The sequence below is a fragment of the Spinacia oleracea genome, chromosome 3 (genome assembly GCF_020520425.1).
Source record: "Spinacia oleracea cultivar Varoflay chromosome 3, BTI_SOV_V1, whole genome shotgun sequence".
NCBI classification, from domain to species: Eukaryota; Viridiplantae; Streptophyta; class Magnoliopsida; order Caryophyllales; family Amaranthaceae; genus Spinacia; species Spinacia oleracea.
Genome location: NC_079489.1, coordinates 64,762,826 through 64,787,960, shown reverse-complemented (window position 1 = coordinate 64,787,960; position 25,135 = coordinate 64,762,826). Strand labels below are relative to the sequence as shown.

The window sequence follows — 25,135 nt, the reverse complement described above, 5'->3', positions numbered from 1 at the left end:
ATCCTCGAAACGGATGGGTGAGATCCGGGCACAGGAACGAAATGCTTATTCCGCGAGCTTTATAAATATTCAAGTACGTTGGCACAACATTTTTTCGAAAATATACCCTAGATTAGACTATGTGGGTTTGAATTTATAGCAAATAGAATCTCTAATTGTATGGTGGTCACTTTGCTTTAAAGATTGATTTGAAGGAACCTAAGGCCGATTTGTCCAAGAAATTATCTTTGTTAAGCGTGATGTAACCTTGTATTTATTTGTTATATTTAGCATGTGCGGTGATGAAAGCAATAAAGCAAATAAAGCAACATCACAATACTAAATAAAGTGCGGAATTAGTAAATACAAGACCCCCTAGAGATGGACTAGGGAGCAGGTCCACATTGCCTAGAAATGGACTAGGCAAGTAAAGGTGCGGAATTGAAATTGCGATATTCAAATTGCGGTATTGAAATTGCGTAATTGAAATTGCGGTATTGAAATTGCGGAATTGAAAGGTGCATAATTGAAATTGCAATATAGAATGGTGCATAATTGAAACTTGTACTTGGGCACATGAGATTCGAACGCCAAGCGGCTCCTTAAAAATAAGTGCACCCGACACGAATTCAAAGCCAAAAATCTCAACTTGGGAGAGGTTGCTCAACCCAAATATCCTAGATTTTGCATATTGAACTTGAATATTGAAGTATTTAATTTGAAAGCTTGAATATTGAAGTATTGAACTTGAAAATGCTTGAACTTGAAAGGACCCTAGTTTAGAGAAGTAGCCATGAACAACCCTAAACATGGTGGGATCTTGAAATTTGAAAACTTGAACTTGTATATTGAAAAATGGAGTTTTGAATCTCAAAAGACTAAACCTTTAAGGATTAAAAGGTGTCATCTTTGATAACTTCATGCTTGAAAGTGATTCTAGTTCAAAGAAGTGATTGTAAACAACTTTGAACATCCTTGAATCTTGAAAGTTTGCATTTTTGTATTTTGAAAAGTTTTGATTTTTGAAAAACATGTATGATTGTTGCAAGTGGCAAATTTAATAATAAAAATACCAACTTGCTAATCATTTTGAAATCAAGACAACATAATTGATTAGAGTGGGATTTGGATTTACCTATTTAGGTTTAGGCAAGAGCTCCCAATTGCTTTTGAATTAGAGATTTTGTATGTGTTTTGAAGGGTTTTTGATTTGTATTTTGAGGTGTAATGTCGGTATTACGACGTTGTATTCTGTATTTTTCTCCTCTTGATGCTGAAAATGAGGGGTATTTATAGGAGGGATGGGTGCAAGACGCCATCACACGCCAGCGCAGCACGCCGAGCCAGCGCTGGGCGCTGGTGACGTGGCGTGAATGCCGCCAAAACAAGGACGCAGGCTCCGTCCTTGTTTCTTCTTGTAGTGTTGTACCTTTGTACGAATAGTACTAGTCTTGGCGTTTTGTGTTTTCTTGGAGGTTAAGGCATTATTTTGCGTCTAAAAACAAGCCTTTCTCGGGTATTGAATTCCGGTTGTACGGGACGGGGCCCGGCATGCTCGGTTTTGTGGGTCGGCGCCCGAATTTGACTTGCCTTATATGATTTTGAGTGGAGAAGGCCTAGTAAAACCAATGGGATGGTCTACTAGATGAGATTGTACTTGGATTTTGAAATTGGATTTTGAAATTTGTATTTTGTACCGAGTTCCGAGAGGGGAACGGCCTCGGGAATTGGATTTTGGATTTTGAATTTGGAAATATTCTTAGCAATTGGGATTTTCGCCTGGAGTTATTCCAATCACCTAGTAAAGAAAATGGTATCGTCACCATCCCATGGGGGAGACACAAATTAGGTGTCTACAGCAAGACTCCCCCCATTGTCTATACTCAAGGTATATACGTTACAAGAGTTTTGAAGCTCATTCGGGTTGCACTTTACGTTAATTAATATTTTATGCACAAGGTGAACTCACGACACAACAACATGACATAAGATATAAGCAACCAAACAATGACATTTCATTTTAATCCTTTAGGACTTGTGATCAAACATAGGACTCAAGTGATCTTACTCCCTTTGTTCCTTCTCAATATGCCATTGAGATAACTCGACATTGCCAGTTAACAAGCGGGGTGTGCACATGGCACGAATATTCCTTAGTTCAATTCACATAAGTTTCCCAAAAGTATTCTACACGGCGGTAGAATAAATAGTGCACTACGGCACAACAACTTGGCTTAAAGTATGCTAGACATTCCGTACAATAGCATAAGCATAATCCTTGCATGTGAAGCACTCATACATGCATATAAACTTGAACAACTTGACATTCCATATAGGCTTCATAACTCAACAATAAACCATAACATACTTGTTCACCACATCAAACATGAATTCCATAATACTTCAAATCACATGATTAAAAAATAATAATCATCATATAGTTATCATGTAATTGGTGGTCACTCTAGACATGTACGTACCTCGAATACCTAAGTACGGGGGTCACTTTGCGAATCACAACCAAGTCTTGAAATCACCACCTATAATAAAATAATAAAACTTAGCTATTATCCATGCTTACTAAATTTCCAACAACTTTTAAGAGTTTTAAAACCTTCGAATTAATTAGAAATTAGTTGATCATAATTAAAATAATAGTCTTAAAGTCCTAGCATAAAAACATTGATATTTGGCCTTTAAAATCATTAAAATCAACACTTTAAAGCTTTGGATTAAATCAGAAAATTATGTTTGATTTCCATCATTTTAAACGACTTTAAATTATGTAAATCAATCATCCATTATATTAAGATTAAAACCCTAATCTTAATTAACCATAAAAATCACGTTTAGACATTAAAATCCAAGCTTTAATAAATAACCAAATCTGAAAATAATAATTCTTTTAATTAAAATCATATTCATGAATCCAAATACGTAAGACATCATAATACGGTGTTCATAACCGTTCCCAACAATTTAATTAATCAAAACAATAATAATAATAATAATAATAATAATATAATTTAAATGCGGAATTGAAATAGGGATAAAAGTATACGGAGTATTCGGAACAAACAACACACAAACACACAATGGCCATGTATTGTGTGCAAGCAAGGGCGAGAAGGCAGCAACAGCAGGGCTTCAGTGCACGCACACGAGAAAGGGAGCAAGAGGGAGTGTACGTAGCGCACGCGGGTTGTGTTGTTGTTCGGCGAGAGGGACGAAGGGAGTGTGCGCGAGAGGCGAGAGAAAAGAGAGATTGAGGCCGAGTGTGCAGTGCTCGAAGGCGAGGCACGAGGAGAGGGCTGGGTGAGTGTGCACGAGGCACGGGCACAGAAGCAACAACGAGCACGGATGATCGGCTGCTCGTGCGCAGGTGAGGGGCGAGCAAGAGCAAAGCCGGGTTAGAGAAAAAGAGGAGAAAGAGATTTCTGAATTTTGTGAGGGGATCAAGTGAAGGGAGGGGTCTTATTTATAGGTTCCTAGTCCCTAGTGGGCTTAGGTTAGGGTTTTGCATTGGGATTAGCAATTGGGTTTAAGTTAGAAATAAATACTTAAAAGCTTTGTTGGGTTCACCAACTGAATTGGACTGGGCTCGGAATTTAATTTAAATAGTTTTAAAATACGACCCAATAAATTCCCGACTTAAATAGTAAAATAATAAATTTGTTTAATTTATTTCCTAATTAAATAAAAATAATAAATATTTTATTTAATTAAAACCACACTTAAATGCATATTAAATGCAATTTAAATTCTAAAAATCGTGAAAATACTTTATAAATACATTAAAATACATTTATAATTTCAGAAAAATACGAGGTATTACATCGGCGGCCGCGGCGGCGCTGGTCTGCGGTGGCGGAGCATCTAGGGGACGCGCAATAGCAAAGTTCACGTGAAAGTAAAGCAAGGAGGAGGTTTGGAGGGTTGAGCATTCTCACGTGAAGAATTACGTGAGTTTGTTTTTGTGGGTTTATGAGTTGAGAGGAGAGATAATCATTGTGAGTAAGTTTGGGGTTTGGGGTTTATTTACTTGTGGGATTTACTAATTGGGCTAGGATTAGAATTGCTTTTAGTGTTTGAATCCAAAATCGATTAGAAGTGTTTTTCAAATTCAAACGTGTTTTCGTAATTCAAACTCTTTTCAAAGTATGATTCTAAAAATTATGTTTGATTGCATAAATCGTTAAAATATTTAAAATCTAATTAAATAAAATAAATATACATTAATTATATATTTATTACTAAAATTCATAAATTTTATTTAAATATAAATAACTATACGTTAAAATATATTAATAAAATTCTAAATTTACGGGGGATTACATTATGATAATCCTAATACCTAAGTATTTGGATGTTTCTAAAAGACTAAGTATTTGAGATTAACTTAAATATTAATTCTAAGGGTTTTAGTAAATCTAATTCTAGTAGGATATGACTACTCTATTCCCCTTAAAATGTGATCCATGATCATAAATTTATATCAATTATCACAACTTGATCGAATTCAATAAAATTCAACACTTTTGCCTATCACTTATTGTGAGTTCCAGAGTGTATAAAAACCTTAGATTATATCCTAGTTGGTTGAACCTAAGGCGGATCTGAACGTGCTGTGGACTATCTACTGAGGGGCGACATTTGGAGCTATATGCTTGTTTTTATTCGGTCCGGGAGCATCTAAGGAAGGCACACATAACATAGTATCTATACTAAATTATGCTAATTGATTATGGGGGCAATTAATTTGGATTATGGCTTTATGGTTTTTCCGCATGAATTATATTGTTCATAACCTAACAGTGGTATCACGAGCCTCTAGTTAATTACATAATCAACTTTTTTAGCATGGATTAAATTTTATAAATTTGCAAAGAATTAAAGGGGTTAATTAATTTGGTGTAATTAATTGCAAATTCATGCGATTATTTAAATATATGTTCGCAGGATATTCGGCAGTTTTGTTAATAATGATCGGAATATTATGTTTTTATAGGGTAATCTGCATGTAAACGACGTTTTAAAATGTTGATATTATAATTTTGTAGCTGAACCCAGAATTCCCAAATTTGAAGCCTAACTATGACTTTTCGGAGGTTTTAGTTTTCCGAATGCAAAATGAGTAATTTTTATAATGTTTTATTAAATATTTGCGAATCTTGTATGTTAATCTTGAATTAATAATTGACCTACTACATATTTTTAACAATATTAAGGTTTATATATATTCGTGAATTATGCAAACTAATTTGTAATTATAATTAATTTGTTGAATTTGTTTCGTTTTTCATAATTAATTGATAATTTAATTGGGATCCTATGATTAAAATACCACCTAAAATTTGTTAATGTTTGGATCTTTAAAATTATTTAACCTAGATTTTAATCCCTAAAGTTTATTTAATTGAATTTTTTTTTAATTAATGAATTTTGATTTATCGCCTAAATAGTTATGAAATTAATATGGTTTATTAATTAGTCATAATATTTTGAAAATAATAAAATTTTAATTTTATGAAATCGACTCACAAACTTGTGAAGCAATGGATATCCTAGTGTTACCCTAAAGGGTGTTTCAATGGTGCGGGCATGCGACGATGAGCAAGGGAGCTCGTCCCCCATACGTTATTGTGGAAGTGAGCAAGGCACATGCACGCGCACATGGGCTACGACCTGTGTGTGTGTGCGCGTGTGAAAGTGAAACGAGGGGGAGGGAGCAGCAACGCAAGGCATTGATGAGCTAGGGTGCGATGGCCTTGTGCCTCATGCTTGCAATGTTGCGTGCGCGCAACGAGAAGGCCCATGGGTGCTGCGTCTGTGCACGAACCATAGTTGTTGTTGTTGCGTTAAGGCTTTGGCGAGGGATGGGCTTCATGCCCATGGCCTTGCCTTGGCCCAATGGTGCACGTTTAACTTTCGTTGAGCAACGAATTTAATTAATTTTAATTTCGTGCCTATAATCTTTTCTCAGAATTTAATTTTATTAGTTTAATTAATATAATTAATTTTATACTAATTATTTAATAAAATTAAAACCTTGAATAAATTAAAATTATTTCATTTTAATCAACTAAAGTTAATTTATGGGATTTAAAATAAATATGATATGGCCTTTTAATTTTTAATTAAATATGTAGCTTACGATTGTACTTGGAAAAACACTTTTATGTTTAAAAATTAGTAAGGAATATAATTATTGGTTTGAGTGGGAGTTTTTATTCATATATGTTTATCTCTTTATTAGGTCCTTATTCCTTTAAGTTTTTATTCATATATGTTTTTGCAAATATTTATGTGATGCATATTTTCTGCTAACTCGTTAAGTGGGTCATTCATTGATAAATGAATGGGTGAATGGTATGTTGTAAATATATTGTTTTGCAGGTTGCGGAAAGTGACTAGTATGGACCAAATAGGATAGAAAATATGGTATGCGTACCATTAATTTTGAATGTAAAATATGGTCAAATGCACCATAAGTTTTTATTTAAATATGCACTAGTGGAAAAAATACCTGTTGAGGGGGGCATTTTGGGTTTATTGAGGCGAACAAGGCCCGCTGCGACAGACGTAGCTTCAACAGCTCAGTGATCTGTTGAGGCGGGCTTTGTTCGCCTCAACAGGTGATCTGTTGTGGGGGGCTTTCAAAAGCCCGCCTCAACAACCTCTACAGAAACGCGAAAAATAAGGACCTGTTGAGGGGGGCATTTAAGAAGCCCGCCTCAACAGCCTCCTCTGTTGAGGCTCACTTCTTAAATGCCCCCCTCAACAGGTCCTTATTTTTGCGCCAAAAATTCATATGTTGTTGAGGCGTACATTAAAAGCCCCCTTCAACAACATTAATTTTTTTTTTTTCCAAATTCTTTTAAAATATAAAATAGGTGGCAATAATCAAATCTATATATAAACACCATTGAGTATTGAAACATGTACACCAATCAACACCAGAATAGCAATGGTATGAATCTGCTTATTTTTGATAAATAAATCATTAAATTAACTTCATTTATATTAACCCAATAGAGAAAAGCGTATAGTACGTACGTTTACAATTTTTAAACACCTAGCTAGCTAGTCTAACAAATTAAAACTAATATTAACAAATAAAGACAAAAGGCTAGAGAGCTAGTCTAACAAATTTCTCTAATCCGGCCACTAAGCTCCCTTTAGATCATGCATTACAAACCATAATTAAGGCCGTGTTGACTTTCTTCCAATCAACACGATCCCTTCAAGATGGAAGGAAAATATATGAGCTATAGAGTACCAAAGTTTACACTCACGATATTATATTTACATTCCATTGAAGCATAAAAAGGTATAGTTGCACCTGAAAACCCTTGTATTTGATGAGCTCTTTCATCATGTCAACCACATAAAGCTGCCCTTCATCATCGAAGTACGCAAGATCTCCTGTATGCACCCAGCCTTGATTATCAATAGTCGACTTGGTGGCTTGTGGATTATTAAAGTAATCACACATCGTTGTTTTACTTATAGGAAAAATGACATGTATTATTGAACCAATAATTAAAGAAACTCACCTCTTTATTCCAGTTTGTTTGGTAAACTATGTAAACAAGGATAAATGTCTGAAGACTAGTTCCGATTATCATTCCTATCCAAATACCATGCATATTGCAGCACAACACCCTATCAATCAGTGTTCCATAAAAATGAACTGATAAAGTTTATCACTTAATAAAATCAAATGTATTATTAGTTTAAAACAATTTCGATGACAGAGTTGTACAGAAAATAATGTATTTTGATTGAGAATATATATAGGTAATAATTACCTCCACACCTAAGGGAGTCTTATAGCCGAGGAAAAATCCCAGAGGAAGTCCAATAACATAGTAGGAAAACAGGTTTACGTAAGCAACTAAGGCCTGCCACCCTCCTCCAACCGCGACACCTATAATCAACAAAATTATACTTGAACCTGTTAAACCATGATCAGTTATATTTAATGTTGAATATTGATCAAAATAATACCTGATATGACTGGCTGGACACTGTTAAGCACCATGGTAATGCCCAGAAGATAGGCTAAATGAGCAACAGCGTTTTGCATATCTTTACTTTCTGTAAATATCACAGCAAAATGGTTCCTGGTGAGCATGAAAGCTCACATTAGAAGAAGACCTATGTAGAGGGACTGAGAAACAATGACTATCACGGAATACTTGGTCGCTCTTGCATTTCCTGATCCAAGCTCGTTGGATACTCGAACTCTGAAATGTTTAAAGACAGTTTTAGAATGTTTAATGCTACTTAGTACTAGTAGTTAGTATGTAGTACAATCACAAGGATGCTTCGTAGTTGTAGAGTACAGTTAACTGGTTTAAGGAATATACAGAGAAGCATTACCCTATAGCAGCATTGATTCCTATGAATAGCATGCCTTCCCATCCATTTAAATTCATACTGCATAAGAAAAAACGAAAGCAGGATCAACTCATTGAATCAATGTATCAACTGTCAAGGGTTTTTACATAGTGAAAACTTCTACCATACATCTGTCAAGATTTATTGAAAGTGTTCTTGTTTTTACCAAAAAGTATATGAAATTGCTAAACCAAGTTCTAGAAGTTTTGAGGATCATAACAAAACTGCTAGAAACTACAAATGCATCTAAGCAGTTGTTTTGAAAGATAACACTGTAAGAATGCCAATCTGCAAGATGACTCAGATTTGACAAAGTCAGTAGGAATCAGAATTAAGAGCAGATGTTGAGCAGCGCATGTGTTCAGATCAGTTAAAGGGTTCTAGTGGTCAGAATATGCTAAAGCAAATTTTGAAGCTACATGTATACAGTCTAAGTAATCTAGCTTTATACAATATAGATTTAGGATCATTTTTTCAGCTTTGCGAATTTTGAACCTACATGTGTACAGTCTAAGTTAACTTGGTTTCTGCTTTAATATTTCACGACCACACCGATGAACTGAACTGCTTTATACAATATAGATTCACGATCATTTGTTCAGTTGCTGCTTCTTTTCTTGCTGAGTAACTTCAAGACCAAATCATTAATTGGTGAACAACTCAGGAAAGCAAACTATATGGAGGTGATGTGTGACTAGTTCCTACAAATGTTCCTCATACGACATACTTAATTAAGACTGACATTAAAAATATGAAATACTTGTGCAAACCAGAAGCACAGACTATCTGTTAAAGGGAAGAGGCTCAAATCCTACAGCATAGGTCGCAGAAAATGAGCATGAGCAATACTTGTGCAAACCAGAAGCACAGACTATCACACGCAATAAATTCTAGATGTTTCTAAATTCTACTCCGTAATGTTTTTGCCAGTTTCCACACAAAACAGGTTCAGAACTACAAAGGAAAGGAGCACCCATTCTTCCTAGCAAATTGGACCCGAATATTAGTGACTCCCTAAATTTCTACCAACTTCAAGTATAGAACAAACATTGAAAGAACACTGTTAAACTCTGTCATACTCTATATTTCGCACAAATTTCTTGATCCACAGGTTCTGAATCTTGTGCATAAGTAAATGGAAAAACAAACTGCAAAAAGTTTTCTGCAGTGCCTCTAGAGAAGTAACAAAAAGTTGTAAACTGGCAATCTAACTTTTCCCTTCCAATGTTTCACATTAACCTCAGTTCCTTTTGCACTACACTAAGCACCAATACTACCAAAAGGGTGTCGAAAAGAAGAAAAGATATAAGATCCTCATAATTCAGAAGTCCTCAAGTTCGAGTTTAACAGAAAAGGGTACTCCTTCCATCTGACAAGTTTAACATGAAGAATGAAACTTATGTAATCATACGAGAATCTTTGCCCATGTGATCCGGAGAGACACAGAGAGACACCACTAAGGTACTTACCAAAAAGAAATGTTAAAACTTATTTCAAAAAGACCAAAGAAAAAAAAGTCTTAATAGTTATTGACATAGGGAGTAATTGCTAATTAAGTTAAGAATACACATAAAAGAAATAATCACAGTGAGTCTGTCATAACACCAAAATTGAATATGATGTTGATGTTCTTACCTTCAAAGAGCTGTTTGGCTCCTCCAAGGAACCCAACCACGATTTCTTATTTGCTGTAGACTCCACACCTATTATAGAAAGATGTAAAAAGATATTGCAATTAGCATTTCAATATATGATATGTACATATTACATATTAGTAATTTGATATCCATGGGGTTATCCAGAATCAGAACATCAACAGAAGATTATGTTATTTGACTTCTCTACGAGTGCCAACACAGTAGAAAACTAGCTATTTGCCATTTTTCGAAGACTTTGCATGTTTTTGCCAAGAAAAGGTCAAATTATCACAAGTATAGCGGCAAAATTAGTTTGCAAAAACTAAGGTACTTCTGCTAAACTAACAACATTTTATAGTTTTGTATAATCCCCTATCGTTCACATTCTAAATTCACCACAGAGGTGTCAACCACAAATTGGAAAAAAGTCCCAATTGAACATATTACTAACAATTGAACTAAAAAACCACAAATATCAAACCCTAATTTGTAAATTCATCCAATAACTGTAACATTAGCCTAAATTTTCTGCAGAATCAACTCATTATGCTCAACTAATTAAGTGAAACTAAATTTCAAGATCAAACAAAACAGGAATCAAAAAAGTTATAAACTAACCTTAAAAAAGAAGAGAGACAGAGGTGAGCGAGATATGGAGGACCGCAGTCGGGGGCGAGTATTATGGAAGACGCGAATAAAGTGGCAGTGGTAGTGGTGGCGACAGTGAGAAGCGGGAACTGGCCGGGAATTCAGGAACCTACACCGCGCGGTGAGGAGCGGTGCGAATCGCCTTCAGATGCGTTGCAATAGATCGAGATTTGAAGTATACGTAGATCTCATCTGTTTGGCGGTGAGGAGGTTTAATTGTTTTAAATGTTGTGAAGCCCTGTTGAAGCGAACATACATAAGCCCGCCCCTTTAGACTAGTGTCTATTGAGGCGGGCAATTAAAAGCCCCCTTCAACAGGTTCTATAGAAGCGAACACCATAAAAGCCCGCCCCAACTTGTTAGTAAAATATTTGACCCGCGTTGACTAAGTGGTTATTGAGGCGCGCTTATGTATGCCCCCTTCAACAAGGGGGCTACAACAGGGGTTTTTTCCACTAGTGATGGTATGGGTACATCAATTTGTTGTAATTAGTTTAAATTATTGCAAATCCGATTTGATGAAAATGGAGCCTCCCATGGTGAAATTCAAGAACGGAGTTTCCAATCCATTTCCAAGATGGAGTTTGACGTTGAAGTTTCAAGATGAAGTCATGCCATACTATATTACATTTAAATCTTATGCATGTTTTAAGATATTTATTGCTTTAAATATGTCTTGATGTTATGCATGAGATTTAAGCTTGATTATGTTGCATGATTAAGTATTTTAGTTCGCTTCAAATCTAACCAACATAGTAAAAGCCTTAAGTTCCAAACTACAAAATTGAGTTAAAATGTGCCATTCCAAAATAACACTTATTCTCACCTTTAAATCAACTAGTAATAGTTTTCCGCCATAGAGAGGTGTTACTTATTGATTTCAAATGGGTAATGTTGTGGGGTTTTTCCAATCAGTTGATGACAAGGAGGTTTCCGGTAGAACTCAATACGATCTCAGCTCCGACCTGCAAAACAAGAATATTCCTCTCGGAATATTCCCTCCGATGCCTAAGTAAGTATGGATTTTTAGAGAGAGAGAAACTAGAGAGAAGGTAGAGCATAAAATATTTGTGGTTGTTGTTGATTGTCCTTTGTCCATGGGATTTGGTTCTTTATATAGTACTAGGTTTAGAAGGAATGACCTAGAATCCTCTCAATATAATTGGCTGAGCACTTAGAGGTTGACACGTGTCCCTAAATATTAAGCAGTCAGCCTAATATGGACATAAATGGGCCTTTGGTCCTCTGTGTCACCAATCAAGAAAATCAGTCTTTCTCCTTATATCAACAATCAGCAAACCTAACCAGAAGTGGCAGTGGGCCCAGGCCAGGTGTCGTGGTGTCAGCCCCTCAGTTGGGTAAGTAAGCCATGTCAAAATACTTTTTAACACTCTGAGTCATATTTCCAGGTGGCATAATTTGGACCACGTGTCACTCTCTTAGTGGCACATATGGCATGGTAATTTTTCCCACAACATTTGCCCCTCAAGGAGGGTATTTCTGGAAACGATCTTTCAGATATCCCTTCTTGACCCTTGACATTCCTGATTTGCTTTACACAACTTCAGAGATGATGACAAGTGTCATCCATCTCCTTTTTGCCCCTCTATATATATGAGAGGGGGTAACTTTCATTTTCACATTTTCACTTCTTGAATTTACTGAGCTCTCGGGATTATGGCGATTTCCGGCGAATCATCCAACACCAAGAGGCGATTTTCGGGCAGCGCAATACCTAAGTTCTTCTTCATCAAACTCAACCTATTCTTAACCAGGCTCAATCTGTTCTTCACCAAATTCAATCTATTCCTGTTGCTAGATCTCTTGAGGTTAGTTCTTTGATTCTTTTACATGTTTTTTTTCTTTCTTTTTGCTATTCCATTTAAGTTTGGTTAATGGGCGGCAGTCTAGCATTAGATGAGTGCTCGTTAGATTTACGAAGCGTTGTGCCGCCCATCCATTGGCTGGGCATATACCCAATGACCTCTTTTCTTCATTTTTGGTCTCCCCTAAGCCGTGCTCTGTTCACTATGCAGACGGCATGGCGAGACGGAAGATCCGACTCGCTTGCGTTTTCGAGATGGGACGGAAACACCTCCTCCAGAAAGATACTCTTCTACTGGCCCGACAGTAGATGAAGAATATGCCGATCTCTTCCAAGAGATAGACGAGTATGTCGAGCCCGAGGAGGAGCAGACGGCGAGCTCGTCGGAACGTACGCCCATGGACGAGTCTCTCTTGGTAGGTCATGCAATTAATAAGGAGCCGACTGTGGTTCCGTTCCCTTTGATTGTTTAAGGGAAGGCGGTGGCTCAAGCGCCGAATAGGCCAAGGGGCCGGGAAGAGGCTCATCTCCTTCCTTCAGACATTCATCCAGATCAGGGATGGATGAAATGGTTGGACAAGAATGGGGCAGATCTGGGAGACGGCCTTTGCGTGGGTGAAGGCTATGAGATGAGAGTGCCGGCCAACTTGGAGGCGGCGGTCAGCCTGCTGGCGCATGGGGAGTTTCCAGTGTATGCCGCTGCCATTAAATTAGGCATGAGGTTTCCTCCGCATCCTTTTGTTGTGGAGGTTCTAGATGGTTTTAACATTGGGGTCGCCCAATTGACCCCAAATTCCTGGGCAGACGTATTTGGCTATATCGCCAAATGTGCGCTGAAGAATGTGCAGCCATCTTTTAACGCGTTTCTTCATCTGGTTTCCATTTCCCATCCCCCAATGCCGTCGAGGGGTGGTTTAATCTGAGCAGCCGGGGCACCTACCAGATAGTGGTGGGAAAACTCTCCAAGTGGCACAAGTGGAGGAAGACGTGGGTCGTCTTTTACACCGACGACCTGGATATGTATTATAGGATGAGCCGCTGAAGCCCCACAACTAAGTATATGGAACATGATTAGGCCCTCCCACCTCTGACGGCCGCAGAGTGGGATCACATTAAATTATGTTTAGGACAAACACCTACCAGCTTAGTGCTGAAAAGACTTTTCTTGTGCCGGCTCACTGGTTGCCGCACATAAGCCAATTACGGGACGAGGCATTCTTAGCTGCCGTGGGCTTAGGGTACTCTATGACCAAAGGTAGAGTCATAGACTGCATGCCGTTTGTCTTCGTTTCTGTCTCTCTTTAAATTTTTTTCTTTTTGTGTGCAGAGGAAGGAATGAGTAAGCTGAAGGAGGACGATATAGGCGAGGGTGATATGACGGATTGGATGGCCGATATCTACGAAGCCAAGATGAAGAAGGCCAAGGCCGAGTTGGAAGAGAAGGTAAGTAGTAGAATTATGATCGTCCTTTTCCTCTTTATCTTGTTCGTATTGTAATGTACCTTGACTTGTTCGTAATCACTGCACAGAGAGAATTAGGGTTCTCTGTGTCTCTAGGGTTTGAGTAATATGAATTGTGTGTTGTTGGAAAATACAATATGCCTATTGTATTAATTATGTAACCGGCCAAGAACCAAGGGCCCTTGACCGGCCACATCACGCAAGCACACACGGACCACATAGCCCGCGCCCAGCGACACACTACAGGCCGAAGTCCACAGCGCGCGCGCCGAGCAGCTGGGCCGTGGGCCTGCTAGCTCGTCGCTGCGATGCGCTGTTGCGTGCTCGCGCCCAATGGGCTGGCCTTACTCGCCTTTGCTCGCGAGTTGCTGGCTCGTTGGGCCTTGCACGCTTACGTGCTTGGCTCGACGGGCCGGTAACTCCGATGCCCTTCGTTTTCGCGATTTAATATATTTCCGATATATTATTTATCGTTTCGTATACGACGAATCACGTCGTATGATACGATTTATTCGTGTCTCCCAGCTTACGAATATTCGCGATACGATATACGATTTCGACAAAGGTCGTATCGTATAATACGTTTCCAACTAATTCCCGAAAAGCTATTAAATGAATTTCTGATTCATTTAATCCGGTGATCTGTTACGTGTCATTGGTGTGACCTTGTAGGTTCAGTCAAGAGTAAGTTGTGAGTTCAATATCCATTAGAACTCACTGATCGGAAGCATTTCTCCAGCTAGCTGTTCCGATCACTTGATCTCACTGAATTAATTGTGCGCAATTAATCTGAACCTTGGAATTAGACTTAATGCACCTTGGGTGAAGGACATATTTCCTTCAATCTCCCACTTGTCATTCAGACAAGTGTGCATCCACATTCCTTTGTCACTTAGTTTTACTTACTGAACATAAGGTAAGATCCAAGCCCTCCTTATTAGGTCCAGAAGTGTTTCTCGGATTACAGAGTTCAACTGTCAAACTTTTGCAGAAGGTTAAGCCTAACCATTCTGAGCACGGCCATGCATTTTACAGTATCTAACTCTCCGAGAGGCCTTGTTACACAACAACACCATATCCTATCAAAGATAGGAGGACAATCCATTCTTGCAATCTATGCACACTCACTTTGATTCATAGTACGCCCAATAACTGCTTTTTATAGCCTCCTTTTACGGTGCGACGTTTAGCTAGTATCAAAGCGAACTAATTCTCAAACGAGCAGACATAATCGCTCATGTTCTAAGGAACGGTTTCTAATCACCATTAATGAGAACTACCTATGACATGACTTTAATCTCTTAAAGTGTTCTCATGGTCAATCCGATACAAAATCCAATAAGTATGTATGCAAAAGATTCTGACATCCAGTCACTCTAGTTCAAGAAACAGAACTAAGTAATCTACTTGCAATGTAATCTTCATTAGTCATTGGTCGTCCACCTTTCAATGACCTGGATTAGGGATCCTTTGTGACTTCAATATTCAAGTTCACTTATGGGTGTTTCTTTGTTGAAGAATCCATCTTGACATCCCATTTGAATGATTTGAATCACATGGACTTATCATTTAATACTAAACCAAGATTAAATGAACTATGAAATATAATTTCATAAATGATAAATGCTTAAACCAAATGCTTACCAATTTGTGGGCCTCTAACCCAAAATCAAGCATTTAATGTTTCACAGATATAGGCCTTTCACCCAATACTTAAAACATTCATGGAACTCAAACTTGATTCCATATCTGCATATGAATGTTGTGTATCATTCAATGCAGAGGTTTAGTTTATCGTATTTTGCTATCCTTAGCATCTTTTCTATCGAAAGCCTTTCGATCTAAGATGAAAAGATCTTTGAATATGTTTCTAGAATGATCTAGTCTTTCGTTGCTGTTTAGAATGATAATCATATCTAAAATAGAAAATCATCTAGGTAGCAGACTTGTGATCAACCTGAGTTCATTGAAGAACTCCCACTAAAAACAATTCCCTTTTATTGCTTCTTAGGCAACAATGAATTTATTTCAATTATGTAGAATTTCAAATGATGCTTCCCTTTTGGAATGCTCCAACCAGTTCACATAGATGTGGGAGATACATCTTTCAACTGAGAACTTGGAAACTAATCATTGATTCAGTTTCCCATGCATCACATATGGTTTAGAACCTATGTAACCACCTTTTAATCACGACACCTAATTGCCCGTGTTTGTTTGTGGTTTGCCTAACAACAAGATCTAACTTTTGCATAGGCAAATGGACGTAGCATCAAAACTTTAGTTATCTTCACTTCCTCTTATCAAGTGCTCATCCTACATATCCAAATGTATTGGATGGTCTTGATACTGCTCCAATGATCTTAGATCCAGATCAATAGAGATTGGTATAAACTCGTCACGATCCAATGTTCACGAGTTATCTCGGCGATGTATATATCACATTATACATGATTGATTGTAATGCAAAAACCATTCGCATTTTAAAATCCATCCATGTAACTTTTCGCTTTATTCTGTTTCAAGAGATACTAAATTTTTGCTAAAATCTTGGCATTGCCATGTGACATAAGGTGAAGGCACCTCTTCAAGGTCCTTCATGCTTAACTCTAGTGATAACAGCCTAGCTTTATACTTAGTTAAAGCATTCATAACTTAGACTTACTCATATGGGTTGAGAGTCTCTTTTGAGTCTCTCCATTGTGCTTGATTACTTTTACAGAATCCAAACAATGCTTTAGATCCTATCCAATAGATCTTTAACCCAGTATGTTCTAAGTTTCACCATGGTTCTAATATTGATAAATACTTTCAAATCTAACCATTTAGAATTTGAATGTCATTTTCAATAGAGAGATTTGTATCTCATATATAGAACCAATAAACTTGACTTGGCTCCCACTAAACTCCTCATCTATAAGATGATCCATATTTTCATAAAGCTATGATTGATCAATAGCCGTTTAGACAAATATGGTCCAATTCCCACTTGCATGCTTTAATCTACGAATAGATTTCTTAAGCTTGCTCTTTTATCTAGCATCCAAAACTTATACATTGTGTGATGTACACAATTCCTTTCTACAAGTCCAATTGAGTAAGGTGTTTCGTTTTCCAATTGCCATATTGCCATATGCAATGATTGCTAGATTTATCCAAAATAGTTCAAGCATTCCGACTTGGTGAAAAAGATTTCAACATTATCAACGCCGTGAAATTGTTTACAATCTTTTAACCACCAATCTAGCTTCTCTTTTGTATGTGAATACAATATCATCTTTGTATGTTTTGAAAACATGTTTGCAACCAATGGGAGTAAACCCTTTATGCAAATCAACGTTGTATGTTTAGAAAACATGTTTGCAACTAATGGGAGTGAACCCTTTATGCAAATCAACAAAATCATAGATTTGATTCTTCAACATGAAGGTACTTTGGATGAAATGGCCTCAAACCATTCTGTATGGCCTCGAACCATACTTATGTTTCTGATGGCCTCAAACCATACTTGGGAATTTTTAATTCGTCGTAGCTAACCTGTAAGTCGTATGTTTTTGAAGCACTTTCCAAAGTCTTCATAGTTTTCATTCCTCAAGATATCTATGTATCTATCTTGGTTGAATTCTATTCCTTATACGATTTACCTAGGCATTGAACATCAAACGTTAGTGTCTATAAAGACATTACTCAAGTCCTTTGAGTATTAGGATTCTCTTGAACCACTTCTAAAGTCTTCCTGAAGCTCTTCCAAAGGCTTCTAAGTACGGAGCTTTTCCAAAGACTCCTAAGTATCCTACATTTGTTTGTTGCTTGACTCGAAGTCCATTCGAGGTCATTTTTCTCCCACTTGCCTTTTTGGAAATATGATGGTTTCCTAAAAGACATTATCTAGAGCAACAACCATATGTTCTCAGATTTATGGTAGAACCAATACCTTTTGTTTCTATGAGTCGCTCTTATAGAAACATATATCTATACTTGAGTTTGTTTGATGTAAACACTAACTCCCACTGGGTTTGTCAACCCTAGATATATATGTACTGAAAAGATGTACTGAACCGAAGTTCAATCCTTATGACATCTTATCCTTAGCTTTGACAACTTTGTTTAGTGTGAAAGTCACTTGAGAGTATCATTTAGAAACTATATAGGACAATAGTCGTGATTATCGTTAATCAAAATAGATTCCGATTTCTGCATTTGGACATACCATATTCTTATGGAGCTTCAATTGTCATATTGCCATATAAACAATTTAGATAATCTTTCTTGGCTTATGCAAACATCACCTTGACCCAGCCTGATGTTCCAAAATTCTTGCCAAGTTGATTTTATACCCTTTTGTGAATTACATTGAAGCATTTCACACATTTCACTTTGAGTAAATATAGCCATATTTTCTCAAATTCTTGTGAAAAAGGTAAGTCATAAAATCCATCTTTGGCCCATGAACTTCATTGTCTAGAAACTTCTAACAATATTCCATTCTTATGTCATGTTCCACAAGCAAGACCCATGTGTCTTAAATTAACCAACTTTCAGAAATCCATGCCATGGAATCTTAGAATGTTGACTTGTTGATATGGTTGTATGACATTGCCAAAGATATGTGGAACACAAATCAAAGTGTTTGATTTGAACCTTCTGAAGTTTGAGTGTGAAGAGATTCGTTTGTTTATTAATCAATCATATGAATCAACCCTTAAATGACCATTTCAATCAAATAAACACTCAACGAATGTTTTTGTTTACTTTGAATGTGAGTCTTTCCGTTGTCCAAACAGAAATTGATTATGATGATTAATGGAACATAATACCATTAAGTTCCAGCCTTTAGAAGGACTTTAAAACAAACATGATGACTCTACAATTAATGTAGCACAACTTTGCTTCATTTCCCACTTGTAGGTCAATAACCAGACTTAGCTCCCGGAATTTGAGTTCTTAACAAGAGTTTAGAACCTCAAGCGGTAATCTAATACCATAGGAGTTTATTTGCTAAGTCATTTCTCTTTAACACAAACTTTTAGGTAGAAATTGAATATTGAATTCATTTCTTTTGTTCCCCTTTCCCATCCTTTCTAGCACGTTTTCTTATAGTCCTAAAGACTTTACTCTTTGCTTGATCTTCTTACTTTGTTACGCTTACAAAGTCCCTTTCTTTTGTTCACTTTGAATGACAACATCCAATGAGTCTAATTCATCATCGAATCAAAAGAAAATTGGTTGTTAACCATTGGTTATACATGAGTCTTTAACTCAATACTTCATTATTTCAAAACTACCCAGTATTCTGAATATATGAGGTCCAATTGGTCTACCATTCAAATTCTAGTTTGAAAACAACCATGAAGATCACTATAAGAAAATAGCATTCAAGATACGCTCTCACTCTCCTTTTCTTTGAGAATCTTTCTCAAAAAGTTACCAATCGATCGAGGAAATATCGCAGTTCTATTGTCCGAACGCAATAAATTTGAAGATTTACTATTCTACATAATGAACTAGCAAAGAAAACAGTTATCATACTTTAATAACTTGAAATAAAAGCATTCACGCAATCATCAAAGCTATTAAACATTTCATTCGTGCACAAATAAAACATGGTCCAAAAGTGAATGAAACGATTCCAAGACCCCAAAAGTCCTAAATCCTTAAGCAGCTTTAGCATGTCTTAAGTAGTTTAAGATTTTAGGTAAGCAAAACCTATTGCTAGTAATCTCCAAATTACTCTTGGTTAATAAATTAATGCCATAATTTATCCCATTGCCACAACATAATGCCATTGTCGTTTGAGTTGAAACCACAATCAACGTGCTCCTTTAGGACGCCTTACCACCTAAGTCAACTAAAATAGCACCTCGCTTTAGCGTAAACCTACTACTATACCTTAGATCCTTAGATTTTTGTAAGTGTTGATTTGGAAGGCAATTTTTTTAAACTCAATATTACTTGGACCTAGTTGTTTCTATGTTGGTTCGATTATTTAGTGAACTTAATCTAATCGAGTCATACGAAACAACCTATTCATGCAAAGCATACATACATTCATACATTCACGCATAATATATATATATATATATATATATATATATATATATATATATATATATATATATATATATATATATATTAAATTGCATAAATAAATGGTGATGTAATATGGCCCAAAACATCTTGTCTTGAAGCATCCAATCTTCATCACCTCCTTGTTAGCTTGGCATCGTCTTGAATCTTCGTTCAAATGCTAACTTAAAGTTATAAACTTAGAAATACTTGAAAATAATAAATTACATTAAAATTTCCATGGTACGCATACCATATTTAAAACTTTACATTCAAAGATAGAACGGTACGCAGACCGTATTTAACTATCCTAAATTTAGCCATACTAGTCACTTTGAGTACCTGCATTACATAAAATATACATTCTATGCATTCACCCATTCGTGTGCTAAAACGAATGGCCCATATAAATATGCAAGTATTTACGTGAATTAATTAAAATTCAAGTTCACATAAACGCGTCCTAAAAGATTAATCAATTTCCAAATTATTAATCCTTAGACTTTATTCTAATTAAAATTGAATTTAATTAAAATAATGCGACCTACGAAAATAATTAAAATAATTATTTCATTTTAATTTCATTTAGTGGCTCCCACTCAAACCAATAATTATTCCGGATAATTAATTATGAAATATTAAATTAAAACTCGCGGCCCGGCCCAAGCAAATAAAATATTAAATTAAATATCCCGTTAGACCAAATTAATGCAAATATACGAAGCCCAACGAAATAAACGATTTTCAACGAAAAAGTCCGATTATGTAGTAGGGCTAGGCTTGCGCCCAGCCCTATGCCTTGCGTGTGGCCCAAGAGACGCACGAGAAAGGCTCGCACATCCCCAGGCCCTCGCGCGCGCATCGCGTCCCCGCAGCTATGATGCCCCTGCGTGCGTGTTGTGCGTCGTGTGTGTGCTGGACGTCGCACGGCTCGCGCCTTGCTTCATCGCAGCCCCGCAAGCATACCCGCTTTCCCCTTCCTCGCCCAGCGCGCACGAGGCACGCAGCGTACCTGCTGCTGCCTGTGTCGCATGCGGCTCGGTCAAGCACAATGGCCCCGCAAGGCTCGACGAGCCATACGTCCACCATGCTCATGTTCGTGCCTTTGGTTTGTGATACGGACCAATTTAATTAAAATTAAATTTAATTTCACGAACTTGCATTAATTTTATTTTTCAAAATGTTACGATTTTTATTTTCGAAAAATAACGATTTTTAACGATTCAATAAACTTTAACGACAATCCAATTTCGTAAAATTATTAAATCAAAGGCTAACATTATTCAAACTTTTAAGAACGAACCAATCAACATTTAAAGTTTGAACTTTTAATTTATAAAATCCGAAGCTTTAAATCGTTCATAAACAATTAAATTTCAGATTTTTAATAATTTGGTTTAAGTGCGATTAAAATTAACGAAACAATTCAAAATTTTAATCCAATAATTTTTAAAATTAGCCACTCACCCATGAAATTATATCCCCTTTCCCAATTAACCGAATTATTAAACCAAAATTAATGAAAATTAAATTAGGGTTTCAAATTGTACGAATTGGGGAAAGGCAAAGTTAGGGTTTATACTTATCGGAAAAATCTGAAATTTTCACCATAGATCAAGCATGTACCTAAAAACATTGTGTCAAAATTTCAAGCAATTCCGAGTAGCTTAGGTTGACCTTTTAATTGAATTACTATCCGACACTTTTAATTTTTTAATGAAAAATTAACAAAAACGCCCAAAAAACGATACTTCGAGGCCTGTTTTCGCAATTCTATTCCCATTACGTTATCTTAGAAAATCGTTTTCAATCAAATTAGGGTTTTAAAAATCGAAAAAGCGAACATTTTTTATTTCGCACCTGATTATTACGCAATTCATCCAATAATTCGTAAAAATTCCGAAAAATAAACAAAAATTCCAAATTTTTCGACAGATGCAAAAACAGTAATAATCATGCTAATTCATTCTTTGAATACATAACTTGGCTCTGATACCACTATAGGGGAATATAGTTAAACATAATAACATGTGCGGAACAATCCCCAAAGCCAGGAAACATGTATAAAGCACGGATTAAGCAAACTTACATTCGAAGCGTGTTTTCCACAATAATCTGTCAACGAACACGAACAAAGAACTCCACTTGTCGTTCCTCTACTTGGTTCACCGACACGTCAGATCCGTTGTGATTATCGTAGCTTAGACAATCGATCAAGATACTTTGCTTTTGGGAAGAACTCACTTTGGAGGCACAGAGAGAATTAGGGTTCTCTGTGTCTCTAGGGTTTGAGTAATATGAATTGTGTGTTGTTGAAAAATACAATATGCCTATTGTATTAATGATGTAACCGGCCAAGAACCAAGGGCCCTTGACCGGCCACATCACGCAAGCACACACGGACTACACAGCCCGCGCCCAGCGACACACTGCAGGCCGAAGCCCACAGCGCGCGCGCCGAGCAGCTGGGCCGTGGGCCTGCTCGCTCCTCGCTGCTATGCGCTGTTGCGTGCTCGCGCTCAATGGGCTGGCCTTGCTCGCCTTTGCTCGCGAGCTTGCTGGCTTGTTGGGCCTTGCACGCTTACGTGCTTGGCTCGACGGGCCGGCAACTCCGATTCCCTTCGTATTCGCGATTTAATATATTTCCGATATATTATTTATCGTTTCGTATACGACGAATCAACGTTGTACGATACCATTTATTCGTGTCGCCCAGCTTACGAATATTCGCGATACGATATACGATTTCGACAAAGGTCGTATCGTATAATACATTTCCAACTAATTCCCGAAAAGCTATTAAATCAATTTCCGATTCATTTAATCCGGTGATCTGTTACGTGTCATTGGTGTGACCTTGTAGGTTCAGTCAAGAGTAAGTTGTGAGTTCAATATCCATTAGAACTCACTGATAGGAAGCATTTTTCCAGCTAGCTGTTCCGATCACTTGATCTCACTGAATTAATTGGTCGCAATTAATCTGAACCTTGGTATTAGGCTTAATGCACCTTGGATGAAGGACATATTTCCTTCACTATGACCAAGGGAAGCAAGCTATGAAGGATGGCGTTAAGCACGCATGGGAGAACCACATGGAGGAGTATGACCTCGCGTGGTTCCAGCGGCGTTTAGAGCATAGTTTTGTTGTCGTTGCTGCTGAGCGTCTTGGTATGCCGCCTCCCGAGTTTGTGTCGTCTGACGACGAATATGATGCCCTTATCTCCTAATTTCCTGTCTATGTGCCTTTCAATATAAAACAATTTTAGTTTGATGTTTCTGTGCCTGAGGGCAAAAATAATTTTTGTTTCTATGTTTTGCGCCTTTGGCGTATGTACTTTTGTGCCTGCTGAGCACTAACACTTTATTTTTTGTTGTCTTTGTGCGCCATTCTTGGGCATCTTGAATGAATGGGGGTGCAGCTTGCCTCCTTTAGTTTATATCTATTTGTGTTTCAATGATTCAAGTGAATAGGTATGATTGTGGGACGGCTTGGTACTTTGCCGCCGCTCCCCGTAGCCTAATCATCCTTAGTTTAAAAGTGTTGTCGCAGTAATTATGCCGCTTGGGTTAGAAGCTAGGGTCATCTTCTTTCCTGATGAGTGTGTCTATTTTTGGGTTGGTATGATTGCTGCTAGACATGCTCGTCAGATTAAGATAGGCAACCACATTATGGGCGGCTTGATACTACACTATAGGCGGCACGTCGCCGTGGAGCTTTTTAACAAGCACCCCTTGTTTTTAAAGAGACTTGCCGCAAGGCAGAACAACATTCCGCGGCGTATAACGAAATGGGGTCGTCACCTTTTCTGACGAGCGTGACTAAGTTAGGATTGATTGACGCAAGTCAATCAATAGGTATGTTGCCGCTAGACATGCTCGTCATATGATAGTGGACGGCCATATATTGGGCGACATGAGACCATTTTATATGCGGCACGATACGTCGCCGTGGAGCTGTTTAACAAGCACTCCTTGTTTTCAAAGAGATACTCGTCGCAAGGCAGATCAACATGCCGCGGCTAATAACGAAATAGGGTCGTCTCATTTTCTGACGAGCGTGTCTACATTAGAATTGATTGACGTAAGTCAATCAATAGGTATGATTGCCGCTAGACATGCTCGTCAGATGAAAGTGGACGACCATATATTGGGCGGCATGAGACCAAATTATAGGCGGCACGATACATCGTCGGGGAATTGTTTAACAAGCAGTCCTTGTGTTCAAGGAGATACTTTGCCGATCCATTCTTGTTTTTATAAACAAGTAGGTCGTAGTGGCTAAGTACGGGATACTTGTTTTCCGTAGGGCAGTTTATAGAGTATATGAACAAATTTGTCGTAGCGGCTAAGTAGGGAATACTTGTATGCCGCGAGTGGGATAGTTGAATAGGCGATCAGCCTATAACTGGTGCTAATCTGGGCCACTTCTTAGGCTTCAATCAATTAGTCTTGTTATGGACGTGTGCTAATCTAGGCCACTTCTTAGGCCGTTTAAACAATTAGTCTTTCATTCAATAGAGCAAAAATATCGGGAAAAATTAGAGTAATTTTATTTATAATTTTTGCAAGGCGAATTTAGCCAAGTACAAAGAAACTACTCTACTGAGGCCATTTAGGCTTGAAGTGGAATAAGCTACTATAACTTGACACTAGGATCTTCTTTAGAAGTAGTACTTTCTCAGATTATCTACATTCTAAGTCCGAAGGATAGGCCGACCCTGCATGTCCTAGATGCGATAGGTGCCGTCCCGAACCTCGTCATATATCTCATATGGTCCTTCCCAGGTGGGAGTTAGCTTGCCTTGCTCATTCTCCCATCCTACCGATTCCATCTTCCGGAGAACAAAGTCCCCCACTTTCAGAATTCGCCTCGAGACTCTTTTGTTGTATTCTCTGGACATGCAGAGCTTGTATAGCTCTTGTCTTAGGGCGGCGTTGCCTCTCACTTCAGGTAAAAAGTCTAGGACCGCCTTTATCATTTCCCAGTTGGCATTCTCATCGTACAGCATAACCCGAAGTGTTGGTTCACACATTTCTATAGGGAGGACTACCTCGGCTCCATAAGCCAGCAAGAATGGTGTTTCTCCAGTTGAGTTTTTTGCCGTGGTACGGATTG

At 37.5% G+C, this 25,135-nt stretch overlaps 1 pseudogene; it reads right to left on the bottom strand.

Moving 5' to 3' along the window:
* Positions 1-10,172, bottom strand: part of LOC130469736 (protein DETOXIFICATION 34-like) — a 39,960-nt pseudogene extending 29,788 nt beyond the window's left edge.
* Between the last annotated feature and the right edge of the window lie 14,963 nt (positions 10,173-25,135).